This window comes from Lutra lutra, chromosome 7, assembly GCF_902655055.1.
Source record: "Lutra lutra chromosome 7, mLutLut1.2, whole genome shotgun sequence".
NCBI lineage: Eukaryota > Metazoa > Chordata > Mammalia > Carnivora > Mustelidae > Lutra > Lutra lutra.
Genome location: NC_062284.1, coordinates 5,527,840 through 5,542,756, shown reverse-complemented (window position 1 = coordinate 5,542,756; position 14,917 = coordinate 5,527,840). Strand labels below are relative to the sequence as shown.

The following is a 14,917-nucleotide window of genomic DNA, read 5'->3' as shown; positions in this document are numbered from 1 at the left end:
AGCATCTGGGGAGAAGCATCTTCCTTGTTCACAGACCGCTGTCTTCTCACTGTGTCTGCAGGCGGCAGAAGAAATGAGGGAGCTCTCTCAGGTCCTGGCACTAGTTAGTTCCACTCATGAGGCCCCCACTCTCATGACCTGATCGCCTCCCCAGGACTCACCCCCCTATACCAGCATACTGGGAACCCCAGTCTTTCAGGTTGGGAGAAAAATTAACATTTTATTTCTGTTTACAAAGATACGATTTATGCATTGCTGTAAGTTGCAAATAGCTTATGAGAAAAGAGAAAAAGGGTTTCCTATATCCAGAAAATAGAACGTTAAAAGAGCCAGCAAGAATTTAAACAAAAAGGGGGCACCTGGGTGGCTCAGTGGGTGGCTCAGTGGGTTAAGCCTCTGCCTTCGGCTCAGGTCATGATCTCCAGGTCCTGGGATTGAGTCCTGCATCGGGCTCTCTGCTCAGCAGGGAGCCTGCTTCTCATCTCTGTCAAATAAATAAATAAAATCTTTAAAAAATAATAATAATTTAAACAAAAAGGCCATTAAAAATGTATAACCATCTTCATCTTATATAATTAATTCTTGTTCTGCCTGATCTTTTCTAAGTTTTTAATACCAGTCAGTTAACATACAGTGTTATGTTAGTTTCAGGTGTGCAACAGAGTGATTCAACACTTCCGTACATCCGCCGCTGCTCATCAGGACAAGTGCACTCCTTAATCCCCAACACCTGTTTCCCCCATCCCCCGCCCACCTCCCCTCTGGTCACCAGCAGTCCCCCCCCCCCACAGTTAAGAGTCTATTTCTTGGTTTGTCCTTCTCTCTCTCCTCTTTTCCCCCCTTTTGCTCATTTGTTTTGTTTCTTAAATTCCATATATGACTTATTTTGCTTAGCGTTATACTCTCCAGCTCCCTCCATGTCATTGCAAATGGCAAGATTTCATTCTTCCTGTGGCTGAGTAATATTGCGTTGCATATATACACCATATCGTGTTTCTCCATTCGTCTATCAGTGGACACTTGGGCTGCTTCCATAATTTGGCCATTGTAGACAATGTTGTTCTATCTGACCTTGAGCCAACAGTTTTATTTGTTTCTTTACTAGAGTTCTGGAAATTCTTACCCAGTCAAGTGGTATGCTTTCAAAGTTATCAGAAACCTTTGCTCCAGAGAATCTGTCAGAGGGTTCTCCATGAACTTTGAGGAGTAAGTACTTTCGGATTGCTGCTTATTATAAAAGATCTCTGGGAAGTGTCAGAGTAAAACAATAATTGTCTATGAATGACAAAAGGCTTAAAATGTCACAGTGAAATGTCTGATGAGAGTTCACTGTAATGTAATTGACAAGGAAATTTTGTTACTTCTGTGGCATACAAGATTTTAATTGAAATTACGGCTGAGTACATGGATAATAAGAACATTAACACAATTCTGGGAATTTAATGCAATTGCTAGAACACCTACATTATTAACATATGTCCATACAATTACAACCTAAAGAAAGTTTAACCACTTTTTATTCTAATGCTTCCTGTGTAATTTAACATATAAAATAAACCTAATCAGCTTAACATCTGTTTTTACCAGGTGAGAGGACAAATCCTTGGTGATTTCCCAAGGACCCTCAAAACAAAAACAAAAACAAATAAACCTCAAAGTTAGTTTGAAGTCAAAGACTATTTAGAATTGGGTTTCGTAAAGGTTGTAGAAAATACTGAAAGTTTTAAGCCCTTGATGGCAGACGGTTTCCTACTTTACAACGGCGCAGGGGCAGTATGCATTCAATAGAAACTATACTTCAAATCATGAATTTTGATCTTTTCCCAGGGCTAGTAATACCCAGTAATCTCTGACGGTGCTGGGCAGCGAGAGCAAGCCACTGCTTCACTCAGTCTCTCAATCACAAGGGTGAACACAGACAAACACACTTAAAACCGTTGTCTATCCACACAGCCATTCCAGTTTTCCACTTTCAGGGCAGTATTCAAAAATTCCATGAGATACTCAGCACCTTATTATGAAAAGAGGCTTTTAGTGTTAGACGATCTTCCGCAGCTTAGGCTAATGTGAATGTTCCGAGCACATGTAAGGTAGGCGAGGCTAAGTTACGAGGTTCAGTAGTTTCGGTGCACTAAATGCATTTTCAACTTATGATTTTCCACTTACAGTAGATTGATCAGGACATAACCCCATCGTAAATGGAGGAAGATCTGTGGATAGAATTACAGATCACTATGAAGCAATACTTACTTATTCATTTACCGACGTGGTAATAAAAGATTTCAAAAACAAATGTAGGAAGTAACATAGCTGAGGGGAAAAGAAAAACAAAACAAAAAGGATTTAGCTGTGTTAATATTGAGAAGACTTCGCTTTCCTAACTAATCGAAGACTTGATAGAGATAACGTGAAGTGTGGGAAATTATTTTGATAAAGCAATCTGCTTCCTAGACATATTACTCCGTAGATTAAAAAACAAACAGCTTTTATAATTTTTTATTAAGAACAGACCAATAGGAGCACCTGGGTGGCCAGTGGGTTAAGCCTCTGCCTTCGGCTCAGGTCATGGTCTCAGGGTCTTGGGATCAAGCCCTGCATCAGGCTCTCTGCTCAGGCGGGAACCTGCTTCCTCCTCTCTCTCTGCCTGCCTCTCTGCCTACTTGTAATCTCCGTCTCTCTAATAAATAAATAAAATCTTAAAAAAAAAAAAAAAAGAACAGACCAATAATCCTAGGAAACTATCTTTTTAACAGAGAAAGAAAAATCAAATTCTACTTTTGCATTGGTATTCTATTGATATTAAAGCTTCTTTATACCCTTATAATAAATCCATGAACTTTAGCCAGCTTGACACCACGAGGTAAGATATTCTCTCTTTCTTTTTTTAACTTTCTATACCCTTTAGGATTTTGCCCTCTATTTTCCTCTTTCTTATCCTGAGACAACCTTAAATAACCTTTAAATGAGGACAAAATTACTCTCCTTTTCCCTTAACAAAAATGTACCCACTGTGGGGTGCCTGGTTGGCTCAGTGGGTGGAGCGTGTAACTCTTGATCTCAGGGTTGTGAGTTCGAGCCCCATGTTGGGTGCAGAGATGACTTAAAAATAAAATCCAAAAAAAAAAGAAAATGCACCTGTCATTCCTTACATCTTCCCTTAAAAACCTGTCTCACTTTCCTTGCACACTGTGCATATAGGGTTTTCTCCTTTACCCGTAGTATTCTTGTAACTCATTTACATATATTGTTTAGAATTCTTAAGTCTTACTGACCTTAATTTCTGGAGAAAATTAGGGAGCAGGCAATTGTGAATTGTCGTAGATCAGCATTCTTCAAATTAGTAAATTTATTAATATCCCATTTCATAATTTCTACATAATTTTCCATCGTATAATTTTTCAGTATGGCAAAAAAGACATGTTTATTAACAGATCCAAGTATCTTTTACCTCTCTGTAAAAACTGAGAAGCCAAAGTAGATAAACTTATATTTATGTTTAGCAATTAATGTTTCAGTATTTTTTTAAATGATCTAAATAGTTACTGAATATCTATCATTTAATTAAAAGTATAACTTTAAGGTTTCAAGTTACCAAAAAGATTTTGGAAACTATTTTTAAGTGGATATATTATAAAACATAATTACTGTTAAAAAGTTCATTTACGGATGGGCATCTGGTTGGCTCAGTGGGCTAAATCCTCTGCCTTCGGCTCAGGTCATGATCTTGGGGTCCTGGGATCAAACTGAGCAGGGAGCCTGCTTCAATCCCCCAGCCTCCCCCCCACCGCCTCCCTGCCTGCTTATGATCTCTGTCTGTCAAATAAATAAATAAAATCTTAAAAAAAAAAAAAAAAGTTCATTCCCGGGCACCTGGCTGGCTTGGCCGGAGGACGGTGCGACTCTTGATCTCTGGGTTGTAAGTCTGAGCCCCACGGTGGTTGCAGAGATTACTTTAAATAAATAAATGTTCATTTATATACGTTTCCCCACTTACATTTATTTAATTTGCTTGCCTTAACAACTATGTTTGGATTGCTCTTGAAAGCTCCGTGAGACATTAAATAAAGCTAACCATCATCCTGACTTTTTGTGGTTGTTGATAAATCCAGCTATTAAAAAAAATGTCACAGAAGCAAAAAACCTAAAAGTTAAACATATGTTTCTCCCTTCTCCCCCGTTTCTGTTTTTACTGCCATGTTTGACATACATCAAGCCCTTCATCTTTATTGTTTCTTTTGTTCTTAGGTTGAATTGATAATTTTATAATCTTAGACATGTAAGAGAAGCTTGACTTGTAAACCCAGACAGAATAAAATTTTATGTCTACATTCTGTCTAATGCTGTCAATTCTAAAGACATACTTACTTTTAGTTAAACAATTAGTTTACAATTGTAAACTAACCAAATTATTTGCCAAAGATTATCCCACATCATGGGAACTTGGAAAACATTGAGGTTAATTTTTATTTTCTTTTAAAGTGTTAGAAAGACTTAATTTATATGAGCACTTACTTTTTTTTTTTTAAGATTTTTTTTCTTTTTTAAGTAATCTCTACACCCAACATGGGGCTTGAACTCACAATCCTGAGATCAAAAGTCCCACACTCCACCGATGGAGCCAGTCAGGTGCCCCCACATGTTTATTTTTTAAACTCAATGAATAGAGGGAGGCCTGGGTGGTGCAGTTAAGCTCCAACTCTTGGTTTCAACTCAGGTCATGATCTCATGGAAAGGAGCTCTCGTGAAGATTCTCTCCCTCTGCTCCTCTCCCCACACTCGCACGTGCTCACTCGCTCTGTCTCTCTCTCTCTCTCTCAAATAAATATATAAATACATCTTTTTTAAAAAAGTCAATTAATGGAGATTTCTTACAAATTAATTTGGGCAATACCATCCGGACTTAGAATAATATCACATGTACACAACCTAAATACCTAAACATACAAATGCAAATAGAGATCTTAAAGCTTTTATTCTAAATTTTTGCTGAGTTTGGTATAAAAATAGAAACATAAATTTTGCTAACTTTTATGAGTTGATTCTCATCCTAGTCTTATTTTGGTTTTAATCAGAGTTGTTTCTGGCAGACAGAACAAGTTAAGATTACCTGCTCAATGAGGGCTAAAGCTTTTACCAATACCTGTGGAGAGTTTTAGGATTTTTATTTGCCCCGAGATGCAGTATTACGGAGAGTGTGGACTACATTTTGGGCCAGGGACCCTTTTGGAAACACCAAGTGGAGACTTATGTCCAAATGCTTCTTTTTTTGTCCATATTTATTTTCTTCCCACTCAGGTGGCTGCATAGCCAAAAGTTACCTCCTTGGATGTTCATATTTCAAAGGTATAGTAAAATTTAAATCTCAAAGGGACAGAGAAAGGATGTAGGGTTTCTCTGAGAAAGAATTCAGGGGGCCTAGTATCGGAAATCTAAGGCCGTTACTACTTAATCCTCCCTCCCTTGTATGCTTACCACAGGACAATTGTTTTTCCAAAGTCATGGCTTTTTCCAGTACCTGCAGTGTCCTAAGATAAATAAGAAAGTTCCTACAGTTGGTGAGGAGGATTTGGGTCATTTAAAAAAATTTTTTTAATATAGTTTATTTTTTAGATAGTTTTAGATTCACAGCAAAATTAAGGAAGGTAATTTCCCATGTAGCCTCCGTCCACACACATGCACGGCCTCCCCCATTATCCATATCACCCAGCAGAGGGTACATTTGGACCAACTGATGAGCCTACATGGACACATCATCGTCATCCAAGTCCATGGTTTACACTAGAATTCCTTTTGACATTGTATATTCTGCATGAGTGGACGAATGTACAATGACATGCTCCCCCATTACAGTATCATCCAGAATAGTTTCACTACCCTAAAAATCCTCTGTGCCATTCATGACTTATCCTTCCCTCCCTCCAAACCCCTGATAACAACTGATTTTTTTTCACTGTCTCTATAGTTTTGTCTTTTCCAGAATGTCCCATCGTTGGAATCCTACAATATACAGCCTTTTCAGATCGACTTCTTTCACTTAGTAATATGCATTTGTACGGGAAGAAAAGTTATTCCTTGACCCCCTCGAGGGTCCCTGACTGGGTCTGACAATTACACCAACAAAGACAGGTTAATAAGAGAAAGGTAAACAAAATGATCTAAGGTGAGTGTTACCCGACACATGAGCCTTTATAAGGAGATGAAAACTTCTGTGTTACTATGGTAGGTTTGAAAAAAAGACTGCAGGGGCAAAGTATGCTAGGTTAGGAGTATCCGCTAATTGTAGTAAACTGGAGGAACTCTCCAAGTCCTATAGATAAGGATGCTCCTTTCCTCCACCTAAAGGGAGGGTACCTCTCACGTGACTGTTTTATGATGCGTTTCAAGGAAGAAGAACAAGGGATTGCGGAGGTCACAGAGACCTTCCTGTTTCTGCTGTTTTCTCAAGCTCCTTCAGCTTAAAATATTCAACATCCCAAGGTGTGCCATATTTGGGGGGTAGTGTATCCTGAACCCCAACACATTTAAGTTTCTTCCATGTCTTTTCACAACTAGATAGCTCATTCTTATTTAGTGCTGAATAATATCCCATTATCTAGATACCCCATGGTTTATTTATCCATTCACCCAATGGAGGACATTTTGATTGCTTCCAGGTTTTGGCAGTGATGAACAAAGCTGCTATAGACATCCTTGCTCAGGAGTTTTAGGGACAGAAGTTTTCAGCTCTCTTGGAGAAAGACCAAGGAGCACAATCACTGGATCATAGGATGAGAGTATTTTTATTTTTGTAAGAAAATACAAAGGGAGTCTGCCATGTTGCTTTCCCACCAGCAAAAATGAGAATTCCTGTTGCTCCCCAACAGGTGGAGCTGTTTGGTATTGTCACTGTTAACAGATTTGGGTCATTCTAACAGGTGTGGGTAGTGGTATCTCACTGTTGTCTTATCAAAGTGAGACATTTCCTTGATGTTGAGAATCTTTTCATGGGCTTATTTACCATCTGTTTATCTTCTTTGGCAAAGTACCTGTTGAGGTTTTGGACTGTTTTTAAATCAGGCTGTTTCTTTCCTTATCATTGGGTTTTAAGAGCTCTTTGTATATTTTGGACAACAGTCCTTAATCAGATGTGCTTTCACAGACACTGTGTCCCAGTCTGAAGCTTGTCTTCTTGTTCTCTTGACATTGTCTTTCACAGAGTCAGTTTATATAATTTTGTGTTTTACACTTAGATCTGTGATCCATTTGAGTTAATTTTTATGGAAGGCATGAAGTCTGTGGCTACATCACTTTTTTGTGTGTACATGTCCAGTAGTTCCAGCACAATTTGTTGAAATTGTATCTTTGCTCCATTGCATCATCTTTATTCCACTGTCAAAGATCAGTTGACTAGATTTACGTGGATCTGTTTAGGGGCTCTCTATTCTATTTCATTGATATATATTCACTAATACCACAGGATCTTGGGTAGTGGAACCTATGGGCACTCCCTTGTATGTGACAGGTCACTTTCCTCTGGCTGATTTCCAAGTTTTCTCTCTGTCTTTGACTTTTAACGTCTGACTTTTGCCTTTTAATTTAAGGGAGTCCCTTAGACTATTGGTACAGCCTTGTGTCATGTGCCCTCCTTATAATGCCATCTTTCCATAGGTTTCAATATGATACTTACTTTGAATGAGATCTCTCTAAAAATCCATTAATGTATAAAAATGTTTTCAAATCAAAAGATCTATTACCAAACAAAAAACAAAAAAAACTATTACCTGGCCATCAATAGGTAGGCTTTCCCAAAGGTATACTCATTCTAAATGTAGCACAAACAAGAACGCCTTTTTTTTTTTTTAAGATTTTACATTTAAGTAATCTCTACACCAACATGGGCCTCGAACTCACAATCCCAAGTTCAAGAGTCACACACTCCACTGACTGAGCCAGGTGCCCAGAAAACCTTTTTAAGGGAAAACCCAGAGACAGCTTTCCAGGCTCAGAATAAATTTTTACTATGGGTATAAACAGGGTCCCCAGAGCAAGTGTAGATGGTGTAGCCCCTGTGATCCAAAAAGGTCACTCCCAGAGATTGTCAAAGAAAGCAAAGACCTTTGTTGTCACATGCAATAAGGAAACACCAACATCCAACAAAAGTTAGATGTCTTTAAGTGCAGACCCACTAACCTGCAGTACCAGGGAGGCAATGCTCGGATGGGATTTTCCCAGCACTGCCAAGGCAGAGAGGGTTAAAGACAACAAAGACTTCTTACAGGCTGTGACCCCTTCTCCAGATAAATTCTCCTGATTGCTGGCACAGTTGGTAAGGAAGTGTCTCAGATGCCCAGCCTGATGGCTCATCACCTATGGAGGCAGACCCCCAACAATCTGTACTCCTGGGGAGGCAGAGAAAACAAGGAAAGTATACACTCACGAGATCCAAGCCAAACCCTCAAGACATGAAATGAAACAGAAGGAGAATTTCATTTCTCTCTCTTTTTTTTATTGGTGACCCACAGCAAAATTTGTCCAAATAGATATCATTCTGGGGAGAAGTCAGCTCACCAATCTGTGTGGCTAACTCAAACAAGGGGCTTACGGGACCTAGACTTACGTTTTATGATTCTCCCCACTATGACAAATGACACAAAATACCAAGACAAAGAAAAATTATGTCTACCCTTGGGAGAGAATCAGATCAATAGCAAATAGCAAAAACAGCACAAACCCAAAGAACTATCTCACACAAATATTTTCTCCTATTAATCTAAATTTGGGGGGCGGGGGAGGACAAGGAGGAATTTTTACCTTCGTCTTGCAACCAGCTACCACAAACAGACATCCAGGAGGTTGACATGAAAAACAGATTCTTACCTCTTGCCAAGTTTTATCCATTGTTCCAGGATTTCATCTGTAGGTTCTAGAACCAGTGGGGCCTCCCAGGCTTTTACTGGCCCTTCACAGTTGCCCAAACTGTAGGAGAGGAAGAGTTTTTCCTCTACCCATCTTAGGTTCACTGGCTGGGACTCTGCAAATGAGACTGAAAAAAAAAATTAACAAGAGGAAAACAGGGGCGCCTGTGTGGCTCAGTTGTTTGAGCATCCAACTCTTGATTTTGGCTCAGGTTGTGATCTCAGGGTTATGAGATCAAGTCCCACATCAGGCTCCACACTGGGTTTGGAATCTGCTTAAGATTCTCTCTCAGGGCACCTAGGTGGCTCAGTCAGTTAAGCATCTGCCTTCAGCTCAGGTCATGATCTCAGGGTCCACGGATCGAGCCCCATGTCAGGCATCCTGCTCAGCAGGGAGTCTGCTCCTCCCTCTTCCTCTGTCCTTCCCCTCCCCACCTTGTTCTCTCTCACTCATTCAAAAAAAAAAAATAAATAAAATCTTTATTTTTTTAAAAGGTTTTTTTTATTTGAGATAGTGAAAGAGAATGGGTGTTCACTTTGTGATAAATCACTGAGTTAAATGTGTGTGTTTTGTGTACCATACTGCATGCATGTTATACTTTTCAATAAAAATGTTTTTAAAAGAGTATTTATCAGGGGGCACCTGGGTGGCTCATCCAACTCGATTTCAGCTCAGGTCATGATCTCAGGGTTGGGAGATCGAGCCCCCACATCAGGTTCCACACTCAGCACGGAGTCTGCTTCAGATTATCTCTCTCTCTTTCCCTCTGCTCCTGCCCCCACTTCCACACTCTCTCCCTCTTAAAAAAAGAGTATTTATTAGCAAGGAAACATTCTTGAAGTATCATACAATGAAAAAAGTTTATGAAACTGTACATTGTCTTAATTTTACTATATGAATATATCTTTACACATGTTTATATAAATGAAACGATCTAGAATGAAAAACACCAGAGTAAAATGTTAGTTATCCTGGGATACAATCATGAGTGTTTTTTGTTTGTTTCTGTCTGCATATTTTCTGATCTTTCTGTAATAAGCCTTTATTGCTTTTCTAATAAGAAATAAAGTCATTTCATAGTATCGGCCTGGGAGTAAACTAACAGATCAATAGAACAGAACACAAAACTGAGAAGATTCACTAGATATAAGAATCTGATGTGTGATAAAGGTGTGATTTTGAATCAGTGGGGAAAAGATGGGTAACTCAATACATTACATTGGTTCTACTGGCTAACAATTTGGCTAACAACCATATGAAAGTTTTGGAAGAAAATCTAAGCTAATGGCTCCATAATCTTGGAATGGGGAAGACCTTTCTAGGCTGGTATCAGAGTTGGCAGGTGCCAAGGAAAAGGTGGGCATATTTGGCAATATACAAGCACAATACATATATATATAGGTACATACATATATATACACACACGTATATATATGTGTGTGTGTGCATGCTTTAAACACCCTAAGTTCAAAATAATAACAGCTGTAAAATGCCTAGGAATAAACTTAACAAGAAATGTAAAATTCCTATGTGACAAAAACTATACAACTTCGCTGGAGGACATAAAAGCAGCTCAGAGAAAACGGAGAACTCAGCAGAAGGAGTGGAATTTACTCCCCGAGCTTCACTTATGTTTAAAGAGAGGGAGCACGCGGCTAAATGTTCGTGAGTAGGTTAAGCCTCCTGACGGCATGATGTGCCGTGGTTAAAAAGAATGTGTCAGCTCGGCGTGTACTTTTCCGTGCAGGGAAGATTGCTCTGCCACTTCCTCTCAACACACCCCAAGCCTGGAGAAGGAGTTATTAGGCTTTGATCAGACCTGGTCTAGCAGGGGTGAGGTCACCGTGTTGAATGGACACGCCCATGGCTGCTCTTCCCTAGGCTGCCCTCCAAGTTCACCTTTGGGGGCTCATAGCTTCTGGGCTGCCTTGGGGCATCCTGGCTGTCCCTCACCCTGGGTTCTGGAGATCTCCTTCAGGTTCCCTTACACTGGGGCTGCCCAGATGCCCAGACTCAGCCTGGCTATGCGCCGCGGACCAACTTCTACCTGTGAGTCCTGTGTGAGGTGTGGCTCCTGGGCCTCCTGATCCAGAAGATGAACGAGGACACGTGCTCACACGGGTGCAGTGTGACTGCCTCAATGTCTACTTATCGCTCTCCCACGAGAGAGGGAGGGCACCACCCTCATGTGGCGTTGCGCTGTAGGAGGTTAACTCAGGGACCCAGATGCCGGATGAGGTAAATACCTCAGAGCCATTAGAAACTAAACTAGAACAGCATCAAAGTTAGGAACACTGTCTGGGTTCAAATCCAGAGTCTACTTCTAGCCAGCTGTGTGACCACTGACGAGTTACTTAACCACTCTGTTCCTCGGATTTCTTCTCTGAAAAACATTATCATCCGAAAATACTATCATATCGTGTTTGCTTTCCAGAGTGCTCATGAGGATTAAGAGTTAGGAGATAAGAAGCAGGCTCGGAGCTTTGCCTGGCCTGCAGTCACTCCGTGTTGCTAGCATCATCACGATAGAATCCAACAGACTACAGCAAAGCCGGTGCTCAGGCAGGGCTCCAGCCTGGACAGCTGGCTACCCTCGCACCTCGTCTTGAGTGGGAACCAGGCAACTGGAGAAGCCACCTCCTCCCACACCCCCAGCCTGTGCCCGCTGAGCAGTGCTGGCGGGCTGGCCTCCTGCTCTGCACTTGCTGGAATACCGGGAAGCGCCAGGAGGCACGTTGCCTGCCTGTTTTCAAACCCAGGCCTCTCCGGTTTCATGCATTTGCTCTGCTAATAATGAAATGAATGGTGCTTTGATCCTCTCTGGCTTATGGGCCGCAAACATGAGCTCCCTCGGGAACATCCCTGGTGATAGATGGGCCAGTGCGGCCTTCCGGGGTTATCTGACTCGGGGCGGTGAACCCCACCCTGCCTGGTAGAGCCTCTGCTAAGCCCATCTCTGCCCCACTCGGGGCTCACATGGAAAGACACCTATCACGTTGTTGAGGGGAAAAGCAAAAGGCAGAACCGCGTGTCTAATACAATTCTTGCTTAAAACATACATGAAAATGCATTTTCAAATTCTAGAGGAACAGCATCTTGTCCTGACATTGGGCTGGTCTTCTGAGGCGCAGGGGTGTGGGTGTGGAGGAAGGGGCGGGTGCACTGTTTGCTCTAGACCATTCACGCTATGAGGAAATAAAGACTCTTTTTCAACAAACATCAAATCGTGGGAAAATATTTACAGCGCAATGGTGGACAAAGGGTTACAGCAGTATGTGTAAGCGTGTGTGGCTAGAAAGGTAGTTGAAGAGACGAGAAGAAAGCGACAGTGCTTATTATCCCTAGAGGAGAGCTTAATGGGATAGTTTAATTTTCTTCTTTATACCCTTTTCCTATATTTTCCAAACATTTAGCAATAAAAATGCATTACACTTTCAAGTCAGGAAAATATGATTTTTTTTTTAATTGGAGGGAAATACCACAATAAAAACAGATAACTAAAGAGGAGCTCTGAAAGGAAACCAGAAGGCTTAAAAGGTTGGAGAGGAGAAAAGGTAAAATGAGGCCATTTAAAAGAGAAAAATAATTGGGAACAATACAAGGCCATATAATAAAATGGATACACTCAAAAAAAAAAAAAAAAAAAAAAAAAAAAGAACGAGCTAGGACATTAGAAATCAGTAGGCAGGGGCACCTGGGTGGCTCGGTCGGTTAAGCATCTGCCTTTGGCTCCATCATAATCCTGTGAGCTTGGGGCTTCCCACAGGCTCTCTGGAAGAGAGTAGCTGGTTCTTGGTACTTTGTGACCACACAGTAGCCATGGCTCCACCTTCTGGGATCCTCTACCCGACCTCAGAGTCACGGGGGCATTTGTCCTAACACTCCCAGGGCTGCACACCCCATGGGTGCTGGTGCTGGGCTCCGTACGCTTCAATCCCCGCCGGACCCATAACTCCCTCGTTGCTTGCTCCCCTCCCCACGACCAGGCCCCGCACCGTGGCTTCCTCAGTGTGGGCCTGCACAGGAGCCCACCAGGCAGCCTAGGCCAGTCGCCTCACAAGGCTGAGCCTCGGCTCCCAGCCACTCCTTGGGAGATATCGGGAGATATTGGGGGCACAGATTAACCAGATGTTGGCAAAGTACCTGGCACACAGTGGGTGCTTAGCAAATGCTTAGAGAGTAAGGGACTGAGTGGCCTCCCAACCCCCAGGTGGTAGGACAGAAAATCAGAATTCTAGGCTGCCCAGGGTGCCTGCAGGCGCTGCTCTGCTCTCCCCAGAGACAGACCTCTCATAGCAGCGGCCGCCTAGGTCCGCCTGCTGAGGAGAGCCCCACGCTGCCCCATGCCAATCCCAGGTCAGCCGAGGAGACTCGTACAAGACAGAACGGGCTTCTGCGGGTACAGGAGGGGACCCTGAGGCTGGCAGGGAGTCCTCAGCAGGCCCCTTCCTCGCCCAGGCGGCGGCCCCACTGCCTGAGCGAACCCCATGAGCTTCTATACAGCCCACAGCCTCTAGGCACTCCCACGGGGGCCCAGAGTTGCTGGCTGGGGATGCATGTGTGGTCGTCACCAGTGGAGCCTGCCAGGCCACAAGGACAGCACGTCTCAATCCCATGTACTCGAATCACCTGGGAGCTTGTGAAAAGGTGAATCCTGATTCCTACGGCTGGGGTGGGAGGCGTGGCAGGGCCTGAGATCCGCATTTCTAACAAGCTCCCAGCCAACGCTGCTGGACCAGGAATCACACTGTGAGTGGCAGGCCGCTGGACAGTGCATTCATGTCCATGAAATCATTAAACACGAAGGACTCTAGAGACCGTGCTTTCCGGTTCCCCATAAAGGCCAGAAACCCTTCCTGCCACAGGTCTGATGGCGGGACGGTGCCCGGCATGTACCAGGTGCTAAATGAAGGTTAGCTGGCCTGAAATAAAATTATGTCCAGGAAGAGGCAGCTCTTCTGGTGGAGCAGCTCTCTCGTGAGTAGAAAGCTCCTTCCGTGGATGCAGCGGGGCTCCCCGAAACTGCCATCCGCTGGCCTCAGTGCACCCAGGTCCCTTCACGCGTCACTGAGGCTGAGCAAAACGTTTGCAAGCTACAAAGCAACCAACAAGCAAACAAAAGAGGTTGACTCCCAAGACTAAAAATAGCATGATCACAATAAATGTTGCCTGCAAAATGTAACCTTTGTCAAACAGGCAAGTGGAATGCGACTCTCATGTAGTTAGATTCAAATGATACTGAATTGTGGGGGCAGGTGCATTTTATTATGTTTCATGTGACCTGGGGTGACATGTTTCTGACCCTCAAAGAGCTTAGGTGGCCCTGTACCATCTTCCTCAAGCTCTCTTCCCCCTTAGAAGTCAGCAGTGGGGACCTCACTGAGTCACTGCCCCTCCAAGCTGTCAGTCCCACAGGCTGCCTGAGGGGGAACATACCTCAAAGGCAGCTCAGAATGGTTCTAATCTTCTGTCAAAACCAACAGTGGAATCGGGCACCCGGGTGGCTCAGTCGCTGAGCGTCTGCCTTCCTGGGATCAAGCCCCGCATCGGGCTCCCTGCTTGGCGGGAAGCCTTCTTTGCCCACTCCCACTCTCCATGCTGTGTTCCCTCTCTCGCTGTCTCTCTCTCTGTCAAATAAATAAATGAAAAAAAAATCTTTTTTTTTTAAAGTAACAGTGGAATCAACATTTTTTTTTTTTTGCATAAAGCCTTTTTAATAGTTAAGATGATTTCAGTGGCATAAAGGCTCAGAGAAGATAGGCATCACTAAAATCTCTTTCACCGTCTTGACCAGTTACCAACCCCATTGATCGTTTCTTCTTATTGTCTCTTGAATCCATCTACTCTTTCAAGTTCGCTGGTTATTTCTGTATTTATGAAGATATATCCATTTACTTTAGAGAAAGAGAACCCGAGTCAGGGCAGAGGGAGGGAAAGTTCCATGCTGGGCATGGAGCCTGACATGGGACTCAGTCCTAGGATCCCGAGATTGTGACCTGAACTGAAATCAAAGTCGGACACT

The 14,917-nt window shown here is 42.7% G+C and overlaps 1 long non-coding RNA gene across 1 annotated transcript; it reads right to left on the bottom strand.

Annotated features, from left to right (window-relative positions):
• Window positions 1-1,129: 1,129 nt before the first annotated feature.
• LOC125105566 (uncharacterized) lies at window positions 1,130-14,485 on the bottom strand. The gene is made up of 3 exons (XR_007128943.1): window positions 14,332-14,485; window positions 8,857-9,008; window positions 1,130-1,329 (listed from the first exon to the last, which is right to left on the bottom strand). It is a non-coding gene; the product is annotated as an uncharacterized LOC125105566 (long non-coding RNA).
• Between the last annotated feature and the right edge of the window lie 432 nt (window positions 14,486-14,917).